Consider the following 23,664-nt stretch of genomic DNA (forward strand, 5'->3'; position numbering starts at 1 on the left):
ATAATCCCTTGAAAATAATATTCAAAAAATTAGATACATTTAGAACATATCAAATGACCATTGGGGAATGGTTGTAGGCGATTCACCCATAGCCCTTGTTACATGAGTTATTTTTTGAGGGGTTGCTACTGGATACATAGTTTTTTCGGGGGGGGGGGGGTAAAGCCAGGTTTTATTCAAAAAAATCACAATGTGAGATACAAATGGGATCATTGGTTTGGCCAAACCAGACGTGGCTGATACGTCTTCGACGTATCTATAATTTATGAAGTATTCATGCTATTATATTATCAACCTTGGATGTTTTATATGCATTTATATGCTATTTTATATGATTTTTGGGACTAACCTATTAACCTAGAGCCCAGTGCCAGTTTCTGTTTTTTCCTTGTTTTTGAGTTTTGCAGAAAAGGAATACCAAACGGAGTCCAATTGACGTGCCAATTTTTGACGATTTTTTATGGACCAAAAGAAGACCCCGGAGTAAAAGAGTTGGGCCAGAAGAGTCCCGGGCCGTCCACGAGGGTGGGGGGCGCCCCCCCCCCCCGCCCCAGCACGTGGGCCTGCCTCATGGACGACTCGGGCACCTCCTTGACGTGAGACTGCCGCCAAAAATTCCTATAAATACAGAAACCTCCAGAAAATAATCTAGATCGGAAGTTCCGCCGCCGCAAGCCTCTGTAGCCACGAGAAATCAATCTAGGCCCTCTCTGGCACCCTGCCGGAGGGGGCCATCATCACCGGAGGGCATGGAGGAGGATCCCGGAGGGGCCATCATCACCATGAAGGCCAAGGACCAGAGGGAGAACCTCGCCCCATCTAGGGGGCATGGAGGAGGAAGCACAAGGGGGAGAAGCTCTCCTCCTCTCTCTTGGTGGCACCGGAGTGCCATCGGGAGGGGAATCATCGCCGCAGTGATCGTCTTCATCAACATCACCATCATCATCACCATCCTCATCTCTTTTACGCGGTCCACTCTCCCACACCCCGTTGTAATCCCTACTTGAACATGGTGCTTTATGCCACATATTATGATCCAATGATGTGTTGCCATCCTATGATGTTTTGAGTAGATATTCTTTGTCTTTGGGTTGATTAATGATCTAGATTGGTACGAGTTGTATGTTTTATTTTGGTGTTGTCCTATTGTGCCCCCGTGTCGTGCAAACGTGAGGGATTCCCGCTGTAGGGTGTTGCAATACGTTCATGATTCGCTTATAGTGGGTTGCGTGAGTGATAGAAGCATAAACCCGAGTAAGGGGATTGTTGCGTATGGGATAAAGGGGACTTGATGCTTTAATGCTATGGTTGGGTTTTACCTTAATGATCTTTAGTAGTTGCGGATGCTTGCTAGAGTTCCAATCATAAGTGCATATGATCCAAGAAGAGAAAGTATGTTAGCTTATGCCTCTCCCTCATATGAAATGCAATGACGACTATCGGTCTTGTTAACAATTGCCTAGGACAATTCCGCACACCGACCCATCATCATTCCATACTCGCTATTTATAATATTTAGTAATATATTCTAACTTTATGATAACAGCACCTACTTTTATATTTTAGCTCTCTGATATCATACAAAGTTATCCACTTCATACCCACAATATAGTTTTATTTCTCGTTTCTAGTTGGAAGCAAACGTTTGGTGTACGTAGAGTCGTATCAGTGGCAGATAGGGCTTGAGAGAATATTGATCTTACCTTTAGCTCCTTGTGTGTTTGACACTCCATACTTATCACTTCCACCTTTGGAAATTGCTACGATGATTCCCTGTACTTGGGGATTATCAAGCTCTTTTCTGGCGCCATTGTCGGGGAGCAATAGCGTGGGGTTGATAATCTTGTGTGTGCTTGTTTGCTTTTTTCACTAAGTAGTTTTTTCCTTTTTTTGTTTCTGTTTAGTTGTGGGTGAAACATACAAAAAAAAAATAAAAGAATGAAAATGAAAAAAATACTTGCCTCTCATGCCTAAAATATTTTTCAAAAAGAGAAGTGATTGGAAAGTTGCATTGAAGAAGTGAGGGTCGACCTTGAGCACTCGTGTTCATGCTCACGGAAACAATGTAGAATTTTTCATGGAAGTTTCTCTGCAAATAATTATCCCCATATATATATATATCCGTTGTATTATAAAAATAATGTGCCAAGCTTTGGTTTTAGGATGATTAGATTGCTTGTTTACTATGTGCAGAACAAAAACAGAAACTTTGGCTGTAGCGTGTGATTTTACATTTTTTACTGGAAAGTCAAATGGGTCTGAAACCTTTTGCACCTTACTTCTGTATAAATTTCTCAAATTTTCAAATTTATTTCATAATTTTTGGAGTTACATAAGTTTACTAAACCTCCAGATTACTACAGACTGTCTTGTTTTAGACAGATTCTGTTTTTCGTGTGTTGTTTGCTTATTTTGATGCATCTATGGCTGGTATCAGAGGGTATGAACCATAAAGAAGTTGGAATACAGTAGATATACTTCTAATATGAAATTGGAATGAGTTTGCAACAGTACCTAAAGGTAGTGATTTGCTTTATTATACTAGCGGATCTCACAAAGTTTTTGGTAAAGTTTTGTGTGGATGAAGTGTTCGAAGAACGAGGAGTTACCGATGTGAGAAGAATAAAGAGAGGCAAGAGCTCAAGCTTGGGGATTCCCAAGGCACCCCGATTAAATATTCTAAGAATACTCAAGCAACTAAGCTTGGGGATGCCCCGGTTGGCATCCCATCTTTCTTCTTCAACAATTATCGGTATACCTCGGTTTTTGTTTTGTTCACATGATTTGTGTCCTTTGTGTTTTTCTTTTTCTTTAAGAACCATGCTAGTATGAGATTTCCCTTCATCAATTTATAGAATACTTCATGTGCTTCACTTATATCTTCTAAGTATGATCTTATAGAATTGCTCTTTGAGCTTCACTTAAATCTTTTGAGTATGGCTTTATAGAATGCTTCGTGTGCTTCACTTATACATTTTGAGCTTTGATATTGGTTAGTCTATATTAATTGTAGAACGCTCCATGAACTTCACTTATATATTTTGGAGTATGAATAATACTATCATCTAAAGCGGGTTTGGAAGAGTGTCAACTTTACGAACTAGTAATCCCGCTATTCCGAATGAGGAGAATTTTGCTTATGTGGAGAGTAGTAAAATTTATATGCTCGTAGATCATGAAAAGAATGCTTTATGTGATGGTAATATTGTTGAACTCATTCATGATGCTACTGAAAATTATTATGAGGGAGGAATACATGTTTGTAGGAGTTGCAATAATATCAAGTTTCCTCTCTATATGCTTAAAGTTTTGAAATTATACTTGTTTTTCCTTCCTATGCTAGTTGATTCTTGTTCCTATAAATCACGTGCTCACAAAATCCCTAGGCATAGGAAGTGGGTTAGGTTTAAATATGCTAGTCATATTCTTCATGATGCTCTCTTTATGTTTCAATTCTTATCTTTTATGTGAGCATCATTGAAATCATCATGCCTAGCTAAAAGGCATTAAAAAAACGCTTGTTGGGAGACAACCCAATATTTACCCTTACTGTTTTTGTGTGTTCTCATGATTAAGCTAATGTATTAATCATGTATTATAGCTTTTGTTTCAATAAAGTGCCAAGTAAGACCTTTGGAAAGACTTGGGTGAAAGTTAATGTGATCTTGCTGTAAAAAAACAGAAACTTTGCGCTCACGAGATTAGCTGCCATTTTTTAGAGAAGAGTGCTTTGGTGCTGATTCTTTTTGCAGAGGATTAATAGACAAATTCCTCATGTCCACCAATTTATTTCATAATTTTTCGAGTAGCAGAAGTATAGTTAGTGTTCAGATCATTACAGACTGTTCTGTTTTTGACAGATTCTGTTTGCATTGCATAGTTTGCTTGTTTTCTAGTTTCTATGACTTATATTTCTCAATATAAATTGTAGAAATGATATGGTACAGTAGGCATTGTGTGAGAACAATGCCTTGTCTTTGACAGTACCGAAGTGAATGGTTTACTCTTTATTATACTAACCTATCTCACGAAGTTCCATTAAGTTTTGTGTGATTGAAGTTTTCAAGCTTTGGGTGGGATATCGATATGAGGATAATAAGGAGTGGAAAGACCCTAAACTTGGGGATGCCCAAGTCACCCCAAGGTAATTTTCAAGTAACACTCAAGTACCTAAGCTTGGGGATGCCCCGGAAGGCATCCCCTCTTTCGTCTTAAAAAACTATCAGTATGCCTTACTCGGAGCTATATTTTTATTCGTCACATGATATGTGTTTTGCTTGGAGCGTATTTTCAATTTTACTTGATGTTTGAATAAAATCATTGTATCTGAAATCTTAAATGAAAAATAATCCTCCCATGGCTAGTTAATTATTTGACTACTCAGTGTCCTTCACTTATATCTTTTGGAGTAGTTTGTCATTTACTCACGTGCTTCACGTATATCCTACGAGTAAATGGTCGAATAATAGAATATCATAAATCTGAATTTACATATGTTTCATATGCTTATACCATGGGGAGTAATGACTCCACACAGAGTAAGTATAGGTAGTAAACTTATTGAAAGTTAGCAAACGTAGAATTGGTCACTTGAACAATTCATGAAAGAATATTGAAGGAAGAGAGATTTCACATATAAATATACTATCTTGGACATATTTTGTAATTGTGAGCACTCATTAAAATATGACATGCTAAAAGGTTGATGTCGGACCAGGAAGACAACGCAATGGGTTATGTTTTTTTATATCCAAAATAAAGTATATTGTCTTGGATCATCCAACATGTTGAGCTTGCTTTCTCCCCTCACGCTAGCCAAATTCTTTGCACCAAGTACAGATACTACTTGTGCTTCCAAACATTCCTTAAACCCGTTTTGCCATGAGAGTCCACCATACCTACCTATGGATTGAGTAAGATCCTTTAAGTAAGTTGTCATCGGTGCATGCAATAAAAATTGCCTTCTAAATATGTATGATCTATTAATGCGGAGAAAATAAGCTTTATACAATCTTGTGATGTGGAAGAAATAAAAGCGACGGACTGCATAATAAAGGTCCATATCAGAAGTGGCAATATAAAGTGATGTTCTTTTGCATTAAGATTTTGTGCATCCAACCATAAAAGCGCATAACAACCTCTGCTTCCCTCTGCGAAGGGCCTATCTTTTACTTTTATCTTCTACCTTATGCAAGAGTCATGGTGATCTTCACCTTTCCTTTTTTACATTTTATCCTTTGGCAAGCACATTGTGTTGGAAGGATCCTGATATATATATCCAATTGGATGTAAGTTATCATGAACTATTATTGTTGACATTACCCTTGAGGTAAAAGGTTGGGAGGCGAATCTATAAGCCCCTATCTTTCTCTGTGTCTGATTAAAACTTTGAACCCATAAATATCACGTGAGTGTTTGTGAAAGATTAAATGATAGTTGGGTATGTGGAGTTTGCCAAATCAAAGCTTTGACAAAGACCCTTCCTGAAAATAAGATGAATTGCAATTGTTTGATGACTGAGAATATAGTTTGTTAGTTTTAAGAAAGTTTATGGTCTATACTTTAACATGTGAATAGCTTGTTACTTGATCATGAAAAGTTTTATGAAAATGAGCTACTGTTATGATACATAATGATGCTAGAAAAAGTGATTGGAGCTATCATTGATGAAACTTATGCACTTGCTAGCATTCACACTTCATAAATTATTTCTTTTATCATTTACCTACTCGAGGACGAGCGGGAATTAAGCTTGGAGATGTTGATACGTCTCCAATGTATCTATAATTTATGAAGTATTCATGCTATTATATTATCAACCTTGGATGTTTTATATGCATTTATATGCTATTTTATATGATTTTTGGGACTAACCTATTAACCTAGAGCCCAGTGCCAGTTTCTGTTTTTTCCTTGTTTTTGAGTTTTGCAGAAAAGGAATACCAAACGGAGTCCAATTGACGTGCCAATTTTTGACGATTTTTTATGGACCAAAAGAAGACCCCGAAGTAAAAGAGTTGGGCCAGAAGAGTCCCGGGCCGTCCACGAGGGTGGGGGGCGCCCCCCCCCCCCGCCCCGCCCCAGCACGTGGGCCTGCCTCATGGATGACTCGGGCACCTCCTTGACGTGAGACTGCCGCCAAAAATTCCTATAAATACAGAAACCTCCAGAAAATAATCTAGATCGGCAGTTCCGCCGCCGCAAACCTCTGTAGTCACGAGAAATCAATCTAGGCCCTCTCTGGCACCCTGCCGGAGGGGGCCATCATCACCGGAGGGCATGGAGAGGATCCCGGAGAGGCATCATCACCACGAAGGCCAAGGACCAGAGGGAGAACCTCTCCCCATCTAGGGGAGGGGCATGGAGGAGGAAGCACAAGGGGGAGAAGCTCTCCTCCTCTCTCTTGGTGGCACCGGAGTGCCATCGGGAGGGGAATCATTGACGCAGTGATCGTCTTCATCAACATCACCATCATCATCACCATCCTCATCTCTTTTACGCGGTCCACTCCCCCGCACCCCGCTGTAATCCCTACTTGAACATAGTGCTTTATGCCACATATTATGATCCAATGATGTGTTTCCATCCTATGATGTTTTGAGTAGATATTCTTTGTCTTTGGGTTGATTGATGATCTAGATTGGTACGAGTTGTATGTTTTTTTGGTGTTGTCCTGTTGTGCCCTCCGTGTCGCGCAAGCGTGAGGGATTCCCGCTATAGGGTGTTGCAATACATTCATGATTCGCTTATAGTGGGTTGCGTGAGTGACATAAGCATAAACCCGAGTAAGGGGATTGTTGCGTATGGGATAAAGGGGGCTTGATGCTTTAATGCTATGGTTGGGTTTTACCTTAATGATCTTTAGTAGTTGCGGATGCTTGCTAGAGTTCCAATCATAAGTGCATATGATCCAAGAAGAGAACGTATGTTAGCTTATCCCTCTCCCTCATATGAAATTGCAATGACGACTATCGGTCTTGTCAACAATTGCCTAGGACAATTCCGCACACCAACCCATCATTATTCCACACTCACTATTTATAATATTTAGTAATATATTCTAACTTTATGATAACAGCACCTACTTTTATATTTTAGCTCTCCGATATCATACAAAGTTATCCACTTCATACCCCACAGCATAGTTTTATTTCTCGTTTCTAGTTGGGAGCAAACGTTCGGTGTACGTAGAGTCGTATCAGTGGTAGATAGGGCTTGAGAGAATATTGATCTTACCTTTAGCTCCTTGTGGGTTCGACACTCCATACTTATCACTTCCACCTTTGGAAATTGGTACGATGATTCCCTGCACTTGGGGATTATCAGTGGCGCACCTGATAAACAGTAAGAGCAAACTTAGCTATACTACATGCTTCAACATTAACAACACAATACTAGAAAGTAAAACTACACAGAAACTGAGTAGACTAAAGTTGTATCTCATTGATCATAGCACCATATCTTCCCCGGTCCCCTTATAAATGTGTGAGATCACTTGTTTAGAATCAGATGTCCACGGGAGATACTTAGTTGCGAGTCGAACAACTGGGTGAGGTCGGGCGAGTCTTTCTGAAGGAAATATGCCCTAGAGGCAATAATAAAGTTGTTATTTATATTTCCTTATATCATCATAAATGTTTATTATTCATGCTAGAATTGTATTAACCAGAAACTTAGTACATGTGTGAATACATAGACAAACAGAGTGTCACTAGTATGCCTCTACTTGACTAGCTCGTTAATCAAACAGGTTAAGTTTCCTAGCCATGGACAAAGAGTTGTCATTTGATAAGAAGGATCACATAATTAGGGAATGATATGATTGACTTGACCCATCCGTTAGCTTAGCGTGATGATCGTTACAGTTTCATTGCTACTGCTTTCTTCATGACTTATACATGTTCCTCAGACTATGAGATTATGCAACTCCCGAATACCGGAGGAACACGTTGTGTGCTATCAAACGTGACAACGTAACTGGGTGATTATAAAGATGCTCTACAGGTGTCTCCGATGTTGTTTGTTGAGTTGGCATAGATCAAGATTAGGATTTATCACTCTGAGTATCGGAGAGGTATCTCTGGGCCCTCTCGGTAATGTACATCACAATAAGCATTGCAAGCAATGTAGCTAATGAGTTAGTTATGGGATGTAGCATTACGGAATGAGTAAAGAGACTTGCCGGTAACGAGATTGAACTAGGTATTGAGATACCGATGATCGATCTCGGGCAAGTAACATACCGATGACAAAGGGAACAAACATATACCGTTATGCGGTTTGACTGATAAAGATCTTCGTATAATGTGTAGGAACCAATATGAGCATCCAGGTTCCGCTATTGGTTATTGACCGGAAGTGAGTCTCAGTCATGTCTACATAGTTCTCGAACCCATAGGGTCCGCACGCTTAACGTCCGGCGATGAACGGTATTATGAGTTTATGTGTTTTGATGTACCAAAGGTAGTTCGGAGTCCCGGATTTGATCACGGACATGACAAGGAGTATCGGAATAGTCGAGACATAAAGATCGATATATTGGAAGCCTATGTTTGGACATTGGAATGGTTCCGAGTGGTTTGGGCATTTTTTCGGAGGACCGGGAGGTTACCAGAACCCCCCGGGGAGTATATGGGCCTTATTGGGCCTTAGTGGAATAGAGGAGAGGGAAGGGAAAAGAGGGAGGCGTGCCCCCAAGCACAATCCAAATTGGGAGGGGGGCCGAGCCCCCTTTCCTTCCTCTCTCTCTCCTCCTTCCTTCCTCTCCTACTCCTACTTGGAAGGGGGGGGGGTCCTACTCCCGGAGGGAGTAGGACTGCCCTAGGGCGCGCCATAGAGATGGCCTGCCCTCCCCCTCCTCCACTCCTTTATATACGGGGGAGGGGGCACCCCATGGACACACAAGTTGATCATTGATCTTTTAGCTGTGTGCGGTGCCCCCCTCCACCATAATCCACCTCGATTATATTGTAGCGATGCTTAGGCGAAGCCCTGTTCTAGTAGCATCATCATCACCGTCATCACGCCGTCGTGCTGACGAAACTCTCCCTCAAAGCTCTAATGGATCATGAGTTCGCGGGACGTCACCGAGATGAACGCGTGCAGATCGCGGAGGTGCCATATGTTCGGTACTAGGATCGGTCGATCGTGAAGACATACGACTACATCAACCGCGTTGTCATAACGCTTCCGCTTACGGTCTACGAGGGTACGTAGACGATACTCTCCCCTCTCATTTCTATACATCACCATGATCTTGCGTGTGCATATTTTTTTTTTGAAATTATTGCGTTCTCCAACAGTGGCATCCGAGCCAGGTCTATGCGTAGATGTTATATGCACGGGTAGAACACAAAGGAGTTGGGGGCGTGGGTATATACATATTGCTTGTCGTCACTAGTTGATTCTTGATTGAACGGTATTGTTGGATGAAGCGGCTCAGACCGACATTACGTGTACGCTTAAGCGAGACTGGTTCTACCGACGTGCTTCGCACACAGGTAGCTAGTGGGTGTCTGTTTCTACAACTTTAGTTGAATCGGATTCAATGAACATGGTTCTTTCTGAAGATAAAAAAGCAATTAGTATACCGCGTTGTGGTTTTTGGTGCGTAGGTGAGAACGGTTCTTGCTCAGCCCGTAGCAGCCACGTAAAACTTGCAACAACAAAGTAGAGGACGTCTAACTTGTATTTGCAGGGCTGGTTGTGATGTGATATGGTCAAGACGTGATGAGATATAAGTTGTTGTATGAGCTGATCATGTTTTCGTTGAAGTTATCGGTAATTGGCAGAAGCCTTATGGTTGTCTCTTTATTGCATAAGATGCAAGCACCAAAAAATTGCTTTACTTTATCGCTATGCGATAGCAATAGTTGGCGAGACGACCATGTGATGACACGTTGATAGAGATCAAGATGATGGAGATCATGGTGTCATGTCGGTGACGATAGAGATCATGACGGTACTTTGGAGATGGAGATCAAAGGCGCAAGATGATCTTGGCCATATCATGTCACATATTTTGATTGCATGTGATGTTTATCCTTTATGCATCTTATTTTGCTTACTTCGCGGTAGTGTCGGTGTCAAAACCGGCGGATCTCAGGTAGGGGGTCCCGAACTATGCGTCTAGGATCGATGGTAACAGGAGGCGGGGGACACGATGTTTACCTAGGTTCGGGCCCTCTCGATGGAGGTAATACCCTACTTCCTGCTTGATTGATCTTGATGATATGAGTATTACAAGAGTTGATCTACCACGAGATCGTAGAGGCTAAACCCTAGAAGCTAGCCTATGGTATGATTGTTGTATATGATCTATCGACTAGCCTGGCCTCGGTTTATATAATGCACCAGAGGCCTAGGATAACAAGAGTCCTAGCCGAATACGCCGGTGGGGAGGAGTCCTTGTCTTGATCACCAAGTCTTGTGGAATCTTCCATGTATGCAGCAGCTATCCGAACTGGCCCATGAGTATACAGCCATGGGGGTCCTCGGCCCAATCTAACAGATCGGGAGATGACGTGGTGAGTACCCCCTAGTCCAGGACACCGTCAGTAGCCCCCTGAACCGGTCTTCAAATTAGGGACGCTCCTCGATTCTTCCGAACTGTTCTTCATCTTCGGTTGTCGGTCTTGAAAACTGGTTCAACAAATCTTCTCATCTTCGATCTTGAGGATCGCCGAAATGCATTCGACGAGTTTGCACGTCAGGTATCCGAGGAGCCCCTTTAAGTTTCCGGCCTTTATCAATGCCTTGTTATTTTTATGCCACACTTCGGGTTTGAAGTTGTTCCCGGGAGGCAGTGTCCTCTTGCGTCCGAGCTCTAACGCCGGATTGCATTCGAGGTATCTTTTGCAACCGAGCACCAATGCTGGACTGCTTCCGAGCTCCAACGCCGAAATGTATCCGAGCTCCAACGCCGGACTGTGTCCAAGCTCCAACACCGGACTATATCCAAGATGTCATAGATCATCTTGGTCCAAAAAATTTGAAGGAGTTTAGCCGAGCTTAATGCCGGAAGCTAGCCGCTAGCGCCCGAGATTTATGCCGAACTGCTTCCAAGGTGGTGCACCACCCCGACCGCTGACTGATTTTTTGTGAATATTTTTAACTGGTCCAGTAGCCCTCAAGGTGTGTATCAGTCTAAAACCCGAGATGCACCTGAAGGCAAGCATAAAACCGTTGTTCCCAGTAGCCCTTGAGACTCAGGTCGATGCGCGAAATCGGCCTAAGGATCAACTCCTAGCTCGGCAGCATACATAGGAATAAAAAACGCAGTATAATATATTAAAGATAATAGTGATCGGCGAACGGGCCCCTGAGAGAGGGTCGTGAGAAGTCGCCGTGATATATTAGCTTGATGCCAGATAAGTCCAGATGGTACTTATTGTTGTCCGAAGACACGCTTTCCCATAGTTCGATCAAGCCGAACACTGAGCCCTTTGAATTTTCTCCATTGAATAGTGAAAGGATCGAGAAGAGGTGTCTAGAGGGGGGGGGGTGATTAGACACTAAGTACCAAAAGTTGCAGTTTTTAATTTCTTTAAGTTGAAGTGGAGTTTTGGCACAAGTTTAACAAACACAATACATATCAAGCAAGCATGCAAAGAGTATCTGAGCAGCGGAAAGTAAAGCATGCAACTTGCAAGAATGTAAAGGGAATGGTTTGGAGAATTCAAACGCAATTGGAGACACGGATGTTTTTGTCGTGGTTCCGATAGGTGGTGCTATCGTACATCCACGTTGATGGAGACTTCAACCCACGAAGGGTATGTAACGCCCCGGACACACCCGCCGGTGGTCGTTACTCTTGGCGGGATCTAGACTGGCCCCACAGATCAATACTAGTCTTTTCTATGCACTTTGTCCTCACTCGTGCGCACCCGGGAGCAACTTCCCGGTTGGTCACCCATCCTGACACTACTCCAAGCTAAGCACGCTTAACTTTGGAGTTCTGTCCGAATGGGCTCCCGGAAAAGAAAGAATTCCTTATTGATATGAGTAGTCTATCATCCCTAATAAGCCAGGCCATTACATACACCCCCACTCAGAGGAACCGACGTCCTCGTCGGGCCACAGGAACGTTCCCCCTTGGCACATACGTTTGTGCATCCAGTCCGGTACATGTACCATGCCGTGTGCCACGACGGGTCACAAACGTCATGAACAACATGACCGCGCACCTGTCTGCAAACATCCGTGTAACCGCGAGGGTCGGCTCTGATACCAACTTGTAACGCCCCGGACACACCCGCCGGTGGTCGTTACTCCTGGCGGGATCTAGAATGGCCCCACAGATCAATACTAGTCTTTTCTATGCACTTTGTCCTCACTCGTGCGCACCCGGGAGCAACTTCCCGGTCGGTCACCCATCCTGACACTACTCCAAGCTGAGCACGCTTAACTTTGGAGTTCTGTCCGAATGGGCTCCCGGAAAAGAAAGAATTCCTTATTGATATGAGTAGTCTATCATCCCTAATAAGCCAGGCCATTACAGGAAACAGTTGCGCGAGTCCACGGAGGGCTCCGCCCACGAAGGGTCCACGAAGAAGCAACCTTGTCTATCCCATCATGGCCATCGCCCATGAAGGACTTGCCTCACTAGCGGTAGATCTTCACGAAGTAGGCGATCTCCTTGCCCTTACAAACTCCTTGGTTCAACTCCACAATCTTGTCGGAGGCTCCCAAGTGACACCTAGCCAATCTAGGAGACACCACTCTCCAAGAAGTAACAAATGGTGTGTTGATGATGAACTCCTTGCTCTTGTGCTTCAAATGATAGTCTCCCCAACACTCAACTCTCTCTCACAGGATATGGATTTGGTGGAAAGAAGATTTGTGTGGAAAGCAACTTGGGAAGGCTAGAGATCAAGATTCATATGGTGGGAATGGAATATCTTGGCCTCAACACATCAATAGGTGGTTCTCTCTCAGAAAATGTGTATTGGAAGTGTAGGTATGTTCTGATAGCTCTCTCCACGAATGAAGAGTGAGTGGAGGGGTATATATAGCCTCCACACAAAAACTAACCGTTACACACAATTTACCAATCTCGGTGAGACCGAATTGAGAAACTCGGTCGGACCGATTTAGCAAACCTAGTGACCATTAGGATTTTCGGTGGGACTGAGATGCAACTCGATGGGACCGATATGGTTAGGGTTAGGGCATAATGTAATCTCGGTGAGACCGATTACACAAACTCGGTGGAACCGATTTTGGTAATAAGCTAACCAGAGAGTTGGCCAGGCAAACTTGGTGAGACCGATTACACAAACTCGGTGGGACCGATTTTGGTAATAAGCTAACCAGAAAGTTTGCATTGTAATCTCAGTTTTACCGATTGCTCAATCTTGGTGGGACCGATTTTGGTAATGGACATACACAGAGAGATTACAATCCCATCTCGTTGAGACCGAGATCCCTATCGGTGAAACCGATTTTCCTAGGGTTTGTGGCAGTGGCTATGACATCTGAACTCGGTGGCGCCGGATAGAAAGAATCGGTGGGGCCGAGTTTGACTTTTGGTTTAGGTCATATGTGGATGTGGGAAGGTAGTTGAGGGTTTTGGAGCATATCACTAAGCACTTTGAGCAAGCAAGTCATTACGCAACACCTCATCCCCTCTTGATAGTATTGGATTTTCCTATAGACTCAATGTGATCTTGGATCACTAAAATAGAAAATGTAGAGTCTTGATCTTGAAGCTTGAGCTAATCCTTTGTCCTTAGCATCTTGAAGGGGCTCCACATCTTTTAGTCCATGCCACTTAATTTGTTGAACTTGTCTGAAACATACTAGGTAAAAGTATTAGTCCAACAAGAGATATGTTGTCATTAATTATCAAAATCACCCAGGGAGCACTTGTGCTTTCAATCTCCCCCTTTTTGGTAATTGATGGCAACATACATCAAAGCTTTAGATAAAGATATAGAGAATAGCAAGTAAAGCTTTGGAAAGACATGTAACAAGCATAGGCTCCCCCTACATGTATGCAGTCATGTGAATATGGAATATAGAAGCATGTGAGAGCATAACCATGACAGAGTAGCAATGTGTTACATGTATCTTGGCTATATGCATCAGGTCAAAAGATATGAATATGGGAAATGTACCTTCATGCCCATGAGTCCTTCTTGCAAACAGTATGTACATCAGCAAGAATTTCTCATACACATGACTGTGATGCATATACTTACTTTGTGGTCTTGAGTTGGCTAGGATGGGATGAGCCTGCGTAAACAAGGTTAGATAACACAGATGCACCCACTAGCTAGAGCAAACAAAAGAAACCACAAGAGTACCAAGACTGGGATGACATGTAGAGTGAGTACAGAGCACCACGATAGATATTGACATGTCCCCAAAGGGAAAGATATGCAATGAATTTAACAAATTTCTTTCCCTTGGATGTCTTGCTCCCCCTGAATCTAGCATGTGATACTGGGAGAAGATAGGGAACAGAAAAACAGATCTCAAAGAAACAAATGAACAGAGCTAATGCAAATAAGCACATATGAACATGTCTTTCCCCCAAGAAGACATGTGGCATCTCTCCTCTTGAACATCAAGCATCTGGGATCCTTGAAGATTACTCTTTCCTGGAGTATTCCCCCCTAGAGATCTCTCCCCTAGAGATATGATTAAGCTTTGATGTGATCTCTCTCCCCCCCTTTGACATCAATTTCCAAGAAGGGTCTTCTGGAATTTGTTGTGAATGGGTTTGGTCCTTGAATCACAGTACAAAGCATTAAGGTAAATGTGATGCTTGCAGAGGACAAGATTCATTGAGTGGAGCTGGATCAAGAATAAAGCAGGAATAAATGGCAAAATGTTTTTCCTGTAGTGAAATCGGTGTCACCGAGTTGTATGCTTCGGTTGCTCCGAAAATCTTCGGCTAGACCGGACACATGAAACCGGTGGGACCGAGTTCATCACAGAGAAAAACACTTGTCACCTCAGCTCACTGAACAAATAAGATCTCACGAAGATTTGCAATGAATTGGATGCAGAAAATGCAGAACAAAAAGCAAAGAAAAGAAACTAAAATATCTAGATGAAGTTTTTTGAAAGGGGAAACAAATATGCATGGGACAAATACAAGAACATAGAAAAGAACACAAGAGAACTTCATCTAGAGATGGGCGGTGACAGAGTCACCTATGTTAGAGTATATTGACTTAGGAGTCAAGTGAGATCACTTGATCATAGGTCGTACCCATCGTTTAAGCTCAAAATGGGGTTACCATTTTTCGTTTAAGTATCTTGATGTATTCACATCTTGTCGAGTTGCTTTGACTCATGACTTGGAGTAAAGCTACTCTAAGATGGAATAACATACTTTGGGTGGCGGTGTTGATCTTGATCATGTAGTTGAACTTGTGTGGGTTGCTCAAGGTTGATGTAGCCGTTGGGGAACGTAGTAATTTCAAAAATTTCCTACACACACGCAAGATCATGGTGATGCATAGCAACGAGAGGGGGAGTGTTGTCCACGTACCCTCATAGACCGAAAGCGGAAGCGTTTAGCACAACACGGTTGATGTAGTCGTACGTCTTCATGGCCCGATCGATCAAGCACCAAAACTACGACACCTCCGAGTTCTAGCACACGTTCAGCTCGATGACGATCCCCGGACTCCGATCCAGCAAAGTGTCGGGGAAGAGTTCCGTCAGCACGACGGCGTGGTGACGATCTTGATGTTCTACCGTCACAGGGCTTCGCCTAGGCACCGCTACAATATTATCGAGGAGTATGGTGGAAGGGGGCACCGCACACGGCTAAGAAAACGATCACGAGGATCAACTTGTGTGTCTATGGGGTGCCCCCTGTCCCCGTATATAAAGGAGTGGAGGAGGGGAGGGCCGGCCCTCTCTATGGCGCGCCCTAGGGGAGTCCTACTCCCACCGGGAGTAGGATTCCCCTTTTCCTAGTCCAACTAGGAGTCCTTCCATGTAGCAGGAGTAGGAGACAAGGAAGGGGAAGAGGGAAGAGAAGGAAGGAGGGGGCGCCGCCCCTCCCCCTAGTCCAATTCGGACTAGTCAATGGGGGGGGGGGGCGCAGCCTGCCTCTTCCTCTCCCCTAAAGCCCAATAAGGCCCATATACTTCTTCCCCCGTATTCCCGTAACTCCCCGGTACTCCGAAAAATACCCGAACCACTCGGAACCTTTCCGATGTCCGAATATAGTCGTCCAATATATCGATCTTTACGTCTCGACCATTTCGAGACTCCTCGTCATGTCTCCGATCTCATCCGGGACTCCGAACTCCTTCGGTACATCAAAACTCATAAACTCATAATATAACTGTCATCGAAACCTTAAGCGTGCGGCCCCTACGGGTTCGAGAACAATGTAGACATGACCGAGACACGTCTCCGGTCAATAACCAATAGCGGAACCTGGATGCTCATATTGGCTCCTACATATTCTACGAAGATCTTTATCGGTCAGACCGCATAACAACATACGTTGTTCCCTTTGTCATCGGTATGTTACTTGCCCGAGATTCGATTGTCGGTATCTCAATACCTAGTTCAATCTCATTACTGGCAAGTCTCTTTACTCGTTTCGTAATACATCATCTCGCAACTAACTTATTAGTTGCAATGCTTGCAAGGCTTATGTGATGTGCATTACCGAGAGGGCCCAGAGATACCTCTCCGACAATCGGAGTGACAAATCCTAATCTCGAAATACGCCAACCCAACATGTACCTTTGGAGACACCTGTAGAGCTCCTTTATAATCACCCAGTTACGTTGCGATGTTTGGTAGCACACAAAGTGTTCCTCCGGTAAACGGGAGTTGCATAATCTCATAGTCATAGGAACATGTATAAGTCATGAAGAAAGCAATAGCATCATACTAAACGATCGAGTGCTAACCTAACGGAATGGGTCAAGTCAATCACATCATTCTTCTAGTGATGTGATTCCGTTAATCAAATAACAACTCTTTTTGTTCATGGTTAGGAAACATAACCATCTTCGATTAACGAGCTAGTCAAGTAGAGGCATACTAGTGACACTCTGTTTGTCTATGTATTCACACATGTATTATGTTTCCGGTTAATACAATTATAGCATGAATAATAAACATTTATCATGATATAAGGAAATAAATAATAACTTTATTATTGCCTCTAGGACATATTTCCTTCAGTCTCCCACTTGCACTAGAGTCAATAATCTAGTTCACATCGCCATGTGATTCAACACTAATAGTTCACATCTCCATGTGATTAACACCCATAGTTCACATCGTCATGTGACCTATACCCAAAGGGTTTACTAGAGTCAGTAATCTAGTTCACATCGCTTATGTGATTAACACCCAAAGAGTACTAAGGTGTGATCATGTTTTGCTTGTGAGATAATTTTAGTCAACGGGTCTGTCACATACAGATCCGTAAGTATTTTGCAAATTTCTGTGTCTACAATGCTCTGCACGGAGCTACTCTAGCTAATTGCTCCCACTTTCAATATGTATCTAGATCGAGACTTAGAGTCATCCAGATCTGTGTCAAAACTTGCATCGACGTAACTTTTTATGACGTACCTTTTGTCACCTCCATAATCGAGAAATATTTCCTTATTCCACTAAGGATAATTTTGACCGCTGTCCAGTGATCTACTCTTAGATCACTATTATACTCCCTTGCTTAACACAGTGTAGGGTATACAATAGATCTGGTACACAGCATGGCATACTTTATAGAACCTATGGCTGAGGCATAGGGAATGGCTTTCATTCTCTTTCTATCTTCTGCCGTGGTCGGGTTTTGAGTCTTACTCAATTTCACACCTTGTAACACAGCCAAGAACTTCTTTCTTTGACTGTTCCATTTTGAACTACTTCAAAATCTTGTCAAGGTATGTACTCATTGAAAAAAATTATCAAGCGTCTTGATATATCTCTATAGATCTTGATGCTTAATATGTAAGCAGCTTCACCGAGGTCTTTATTTTAAAAAAAAACTCCTTTCAAACACTCCTTTATGCTTTGCAGAATAATTCTACATTATTCCCGATCAACAATATGTCATTCACATATATATTTATCAGAAATGTTGTAGTGCTCCCACTCACTTTCTTTTAAATACAGGCTTCACCGCAAGTCTGTATAAAACTATATGCTTTGATCAACTCATCAAAGCGTATATTCCAACTCTGAGATGCTTGCACCAGTCCATAGATGGATCGCTGGAGCTTGCACATTTTGTTAGCACCTTTAGGATTGACAAAATCTTATGGTTGCATCATATACAATAAATACATTAAGGAATGCAGTTTTATTTATTCATTTGCCAGATTTCATAAAATGCGACAATTGCTAACATGATTCGGACAGACTTAAGCATAGATACGAGTGAGAAACTCTCATCGTAGTCAACACCTTGAACTTGTCGAAAACCTTTTGCGACAATTCTAGCTTTGTAGATAGTAACACTACTATCAGCGTCCGTCTTCCTCTTGAAGATCCATTTAATCTCAATGGCTTGCCGAACATTGGGCAAGTCAACCAAAGTCCATACTTTGTTCTCATACATGGATCCTATCTCAGATTCATGGCCTCAAGCCATTTTGCAGAATCTGGGCTCATCATCGCTTCCTCATAGTTCGTAGGTTCGTCATGGTCAAGTAGAATGACCTCCAAAACAAGATTACCATACCACTCTGGTGCGGATCTCACTCTCGTTAACCTATGAGATTCGGTAGTAACTTGATCTGAAGTTACATGATCATCATCATTAGCTTCCTCACTAATTGGTGTAGTAGTCACAGGAACAGATTTCTGTGATGAACTACTTTCCAATAAGGGAGAAGGTACAATTACCTTATCAAGTTCTACTTTCCTCCCACTCACTTCTTTCAAGAGAAACTCCTTCTCTAGAAAGGATGCATTCTTAGCAAGGAATGTCTTGCCTTTGGATCTGTGATAGAAGGTGTACCCAATAGTCTCCTTTGGGTATCCTATGAAGACATATTTCTCCGATTTGGGTTTGAGCTTATCAGGATGAAACTTTTTCATAAAAGCATCACAATCCCAAACTTTAAGAAACGACAACTTCGGTTTCTTGCCAAACCATAGTTCAAATTGTGTCGTCTCAACGGACTTAGATGGTGCCCCTTTTTAACGTGAATGCAACTGTCTCTAATGCATGATCCCAAAACGATATTGGTAAATCGGTAAGAAACATCATAGATTGTACTATATCCAATAAAGTACGGTTATGACGTTCGGACACACCATTATGCTGTGGTGTTCCAGGTGGCATGAGTTTGTGAAACTATTCCACATTGTTTTAATTGAAGACCAAACTCGTAACTCAAATATTCGTCTCTGCGATCAGATCGTAGAAACTTTATTTTCTTGTCACGATGATTTTCCACTTCACTCTGAAATACTTTGAACTTTTCAGACTTATGTTTCATCAAGTAGATATACTCATATCTGCTTAAATCATCTGTGAAGGTCAGAAAATAATGATACTTGTCGCGAGCTTTAATATTCATCGGACCACATACATCAGTATGTATGATTTCCGACAAATCTGTTGCTCGCTCCATTGTTCCGGAGAACGGAGTCTTTAGTCATCTTGCCCATAAGGCATGGTTCGCAAGCACCAAGTGATTCATAATCAAGTGATTCCAAAATCCCATCAGCATGGAGTTTCTTCATGCGCTTTACACCAATATGACCTAAACGTCAGTGCCACAAATAAGTTGCACTATCATTATTAACTTTGCATCTTTTGGTTTCAATATTATGAATATGTGTATCACTACGATCGAGATCCAATGAACCATTTTCATTGGGTGTGTAACCATATAAGGTTTTATTCATGTAAACAGAACAACAATTTATTCTCTTACTTAAATGAATAACCGTATTACAATAAACATGATCAAATCATATTCATGCTCAACGCAAACACCAAATAACACTTATTTAGGTTCAACACTAATCCCGAAAGTATAGGGAGTGTGCGATGATGATCATATCAATCTTGGAACCACTTCCAACACACATCGTCACTTCACCCTTAACTAGTCTCTGTTTATTCTGCAACTCCCGTTTCGAGTTACTAATCTTAGCAACTGAACTAGTATCTAATACTAAGGGGTTGCTATAAACACTAGTAAAGTACACATCAATAACATGTATATCAAATATACTTATGTTCACTTTGCCATCCTTCTTATCTGCTAATCACTTGGGGTAGTTCCGCTTCCAGTGACCAGTCCCTTTGCAGTAGAAGCACTTAGTCTCAGGCTTAGGACCAGACTTGGGCTTCTTCACTTGAGCAGCAACTTGCTTGCTGTTTTTCTTGAAGTTCCCCTTTTACCCTTTGCCCTTTTCTTGAAACTAGTGATCTTGTCAATCATCAACACTTGATGCTCTTTCTTGATTTCTACCTTCATCGATTTCATCATCATGAAAAGCTCGGGAGTCATTTTCGTCATCCCTTGCATACTATAGTTCATCACGAAGTTCTACTAACTTGGTGATGGTGACTAGAGAATTCTGTCAATCACTATCTTATCTGGAAGATTGACTCCCACTTGATTCAAGCAATTGTAGTACTCAGACAATCTGAGCACATGCTCACTAGTTGAGCGATTCTCCTCCATCTTTTAGCTATAGAACTTGTTGGAGACTTCATATCTCTCAACTCGGGTATTTGCTTGAAATATTAACTTCAACTCTTGGAACATCTCATATGGTCCATGACGTTCAAAACATCTTTGAAGTCCTGATTCTAAGCCGTTAAGCATGGTGCACTAAACTATCAAGTAGTCATCATATTTATCTAGCCAAATGTTCATAACGTCTGCATCTGCTCCTGCAATAGGTATGTCACCTAGCAGTGCATCAAGCACATAATTCTTCTGTGCAGCAATGAGGATAAACCTCAGATCACGGATCCAATCCGCATCATTGCTACTAACATATTTCAACACAATTTTCTCTAGGAACATATCAAAATTAAACGGGGAGCAATATCGCGAGCTATTGATCTACAACATAGATACGATAATACTACCAGGACTAAGTTCATGATAAATTTAAGTTCAATTAATCATATTACTTAAGAACTCCCACTTAGATAGACATCCCTCTAATCCTGTAAGTGATCACGTGATCCAAATCAACTAAACCATGTCCGATCATCACGTGAGATGGAGTAGTTTCATTGGTGAACATCACTATGTTGATCATATCTACTATATGATTCACGCTCGACCTTTCGGTCTCCGTGTTCCGAGGCCATATCTGTATATGCTTGGCTCGTCAAGTATAACCTGAGTATTCTGCGTGTGCAACTGTTTTGCACCCGTTGTATTTGAACGTAGAGCCTATCACACCCGATCATCACGTGGTGTCTCAGCACGAAGAACTATTGCAACAGTGCATACTCAGGGAGAACACTTCTTGATAATTAGTGAGAGATCATCTTAAAATGATACCGTCAAACTAAGCAAAATAAGATGTATAAAAGATAAACATCATATGCAATCAAAATATGTGACATGATATGGCCATGATCATCTTGCGCCTTTGATCTCCATCTCCAAAGTACTGTCATGATCTCTATCGTCACCGGCATGACACCATGATCTCCATCATCTTGATCTATATCAATGTGTCGTTACATGGTCGTCTCGCCAACAATTTCTCTTGCAACTATTGCTATCGCATAGCGATAAAGTAAAGCAATTATTTGGCGCTTGCATCTTATGCAATAGAGAGACAACCATAAGGATTTTGCCAGTTGCCGATAACTTCAACAAAACATGATCATCTCATACAACAACTTATATCTCATCACGTCTTGACCATATCACATCACAACATGCCCTGCAAAAACAAGTTAGACGTCCTCTACTTTGTTGTTGCAAGTTTTACGTGGCTGCTACGGGCTTAGCAAGAACCGTTCTTACCTACGCATCAAAAACCACAACGATAGTTTGTCAAGTTGGTGCTGTTTTAACCTTCGCAAGGACCGGGCGTAGCCACACTCGGTTCAACTAAAGTTGGAGAAACTGACACCCGCCAGCCACCTGTGTGCAAAGCACGTCGGTAGAACCAGTCTCGCGTAAGCGTAAGCGTAATGTCGGTCCGGGCCGCTTCATCCAACAATACCGCCGAACCAAAGTATGACATGCTGGTAAGCAGTATGACTTATATCGCCCACAACTCACTTGTGTTCTACTCGTGCATATTACATCAACGCATAAAACCTAGGCTCGGATGCCACTGTTGGGGAACGTAGTAATTTCAAAAATTTCCTACGCACACGCAAGATCATGGTGATGCATAGCAACGAGAGGGGAGAGTGTTGTCCACGTACCCTCGTAGACCGAAAGCGGAAGCGTTTAGCATAACGCGGCTGATGTAATTGTACGTCTTCACGGCCCGACCGATCAAGCACCGAAACTACGGCACCTCCGAGTTCTAGCACACGTTCAGCTCGATGACGATCCCCGGACTCCGATCCAGCAAAGTGTCGGGGAAGAGTTCCGTCAGCACGACGGCGTGGTGATGATCTTGATGTTCTACCATCGCAGGGCTTTGCCTAAGAACCGCTACAATATTATCGAGGAGTATGGTGGAAGGGGGCACCGCACACGGCTAAGAAAACGATCACGAGGATCAACTTGTGTGTCTATGGGGTGCCCCCTGTCTCCGTATATAAAGGAGTGGAGGAGGGGAGGGCCGGCCCTCTCTATGGCGCGCCCTAGGGGAGTCCTACTCCCACCGGAGTAGGATTCCCCTTTTCCTAGTCCAACTAGGAGTCCTTCCATGTAGCAGGAGTAGGAGACAAGGAAGGAGGGGGCGCCGCCCCTCCCCCTAGTCCAATTCGGACTAGTCAATGGGGGGGGGGCGCGACCTGCCTCTTCCTCTCCCCTAAAGCCCAATAAGGCCCATATACTTCTTCCCCCGTATTCCCGTAACTCCCCGGTACTCCGAAAAATACCCGAACCACTCGGAACCTTTCCGATGTCCGAATATAGTCGTCCAATATATCGATCTTTATGTCTCTACCATTTCGAGACTCCTCGTCATGTCCCCGATCTCATCCGGGACTCCGAACTCCTTCGGTACATCAAAACTCATAAACTCATAATATAACTGTCATCGAAACCTTAAGCGTGCGGATCCTACGGGTTCGAGAACAATGTAGACATGACCGAGAAACGTCTCCGGTCAATAACCAATAGCGGAACCTGGATGCTCATATTGGCTCCTACATATTTTACGAAGATCTTTATCGGTCAGACCGCATAACAACATACGTTGTTCCCTTTGTCATCGGTATGTTACTTGCCCGAGATTCGATCGTAGGTATCTCAATACCTAGTTCAATCTCGTTACCGGCAAGTCTCTTTACTCATTTCGTAATACATCATCTCGCAACTAACTCATTAGTTGCAATGCTTGCAAGGCTTATGTGATGTGCATTACCGAGAGGGCCCAGAGATACCTCTCTGACAATCAGAGTGACAAATCCGAATCTTGAAATACGCCAACCCGACATGTACCTTTGGAGACACCTGTAGAGCTCCTTTATAATCACCCAGTTACGTTGTGACGTTTGGTAGCACACAAAGTGTTCCTCCGGTAAACGGGAGTTGCATAATCTCATAGTCATAG

This window comes from Triticum urartu, chromosome 3A, assembly GCF_056163025.1.
Source record: "Triticum urartu cultivar PI428250 chromosome 3A, HENAU_Tu73, whole genome shotgun sequence".
Lineage (NCBI taxonomy): Eukaryota > Viridiplantae > Streptophyta > Magnoliopsida > Poales > Poaceae > Triticum > Triticum urartu.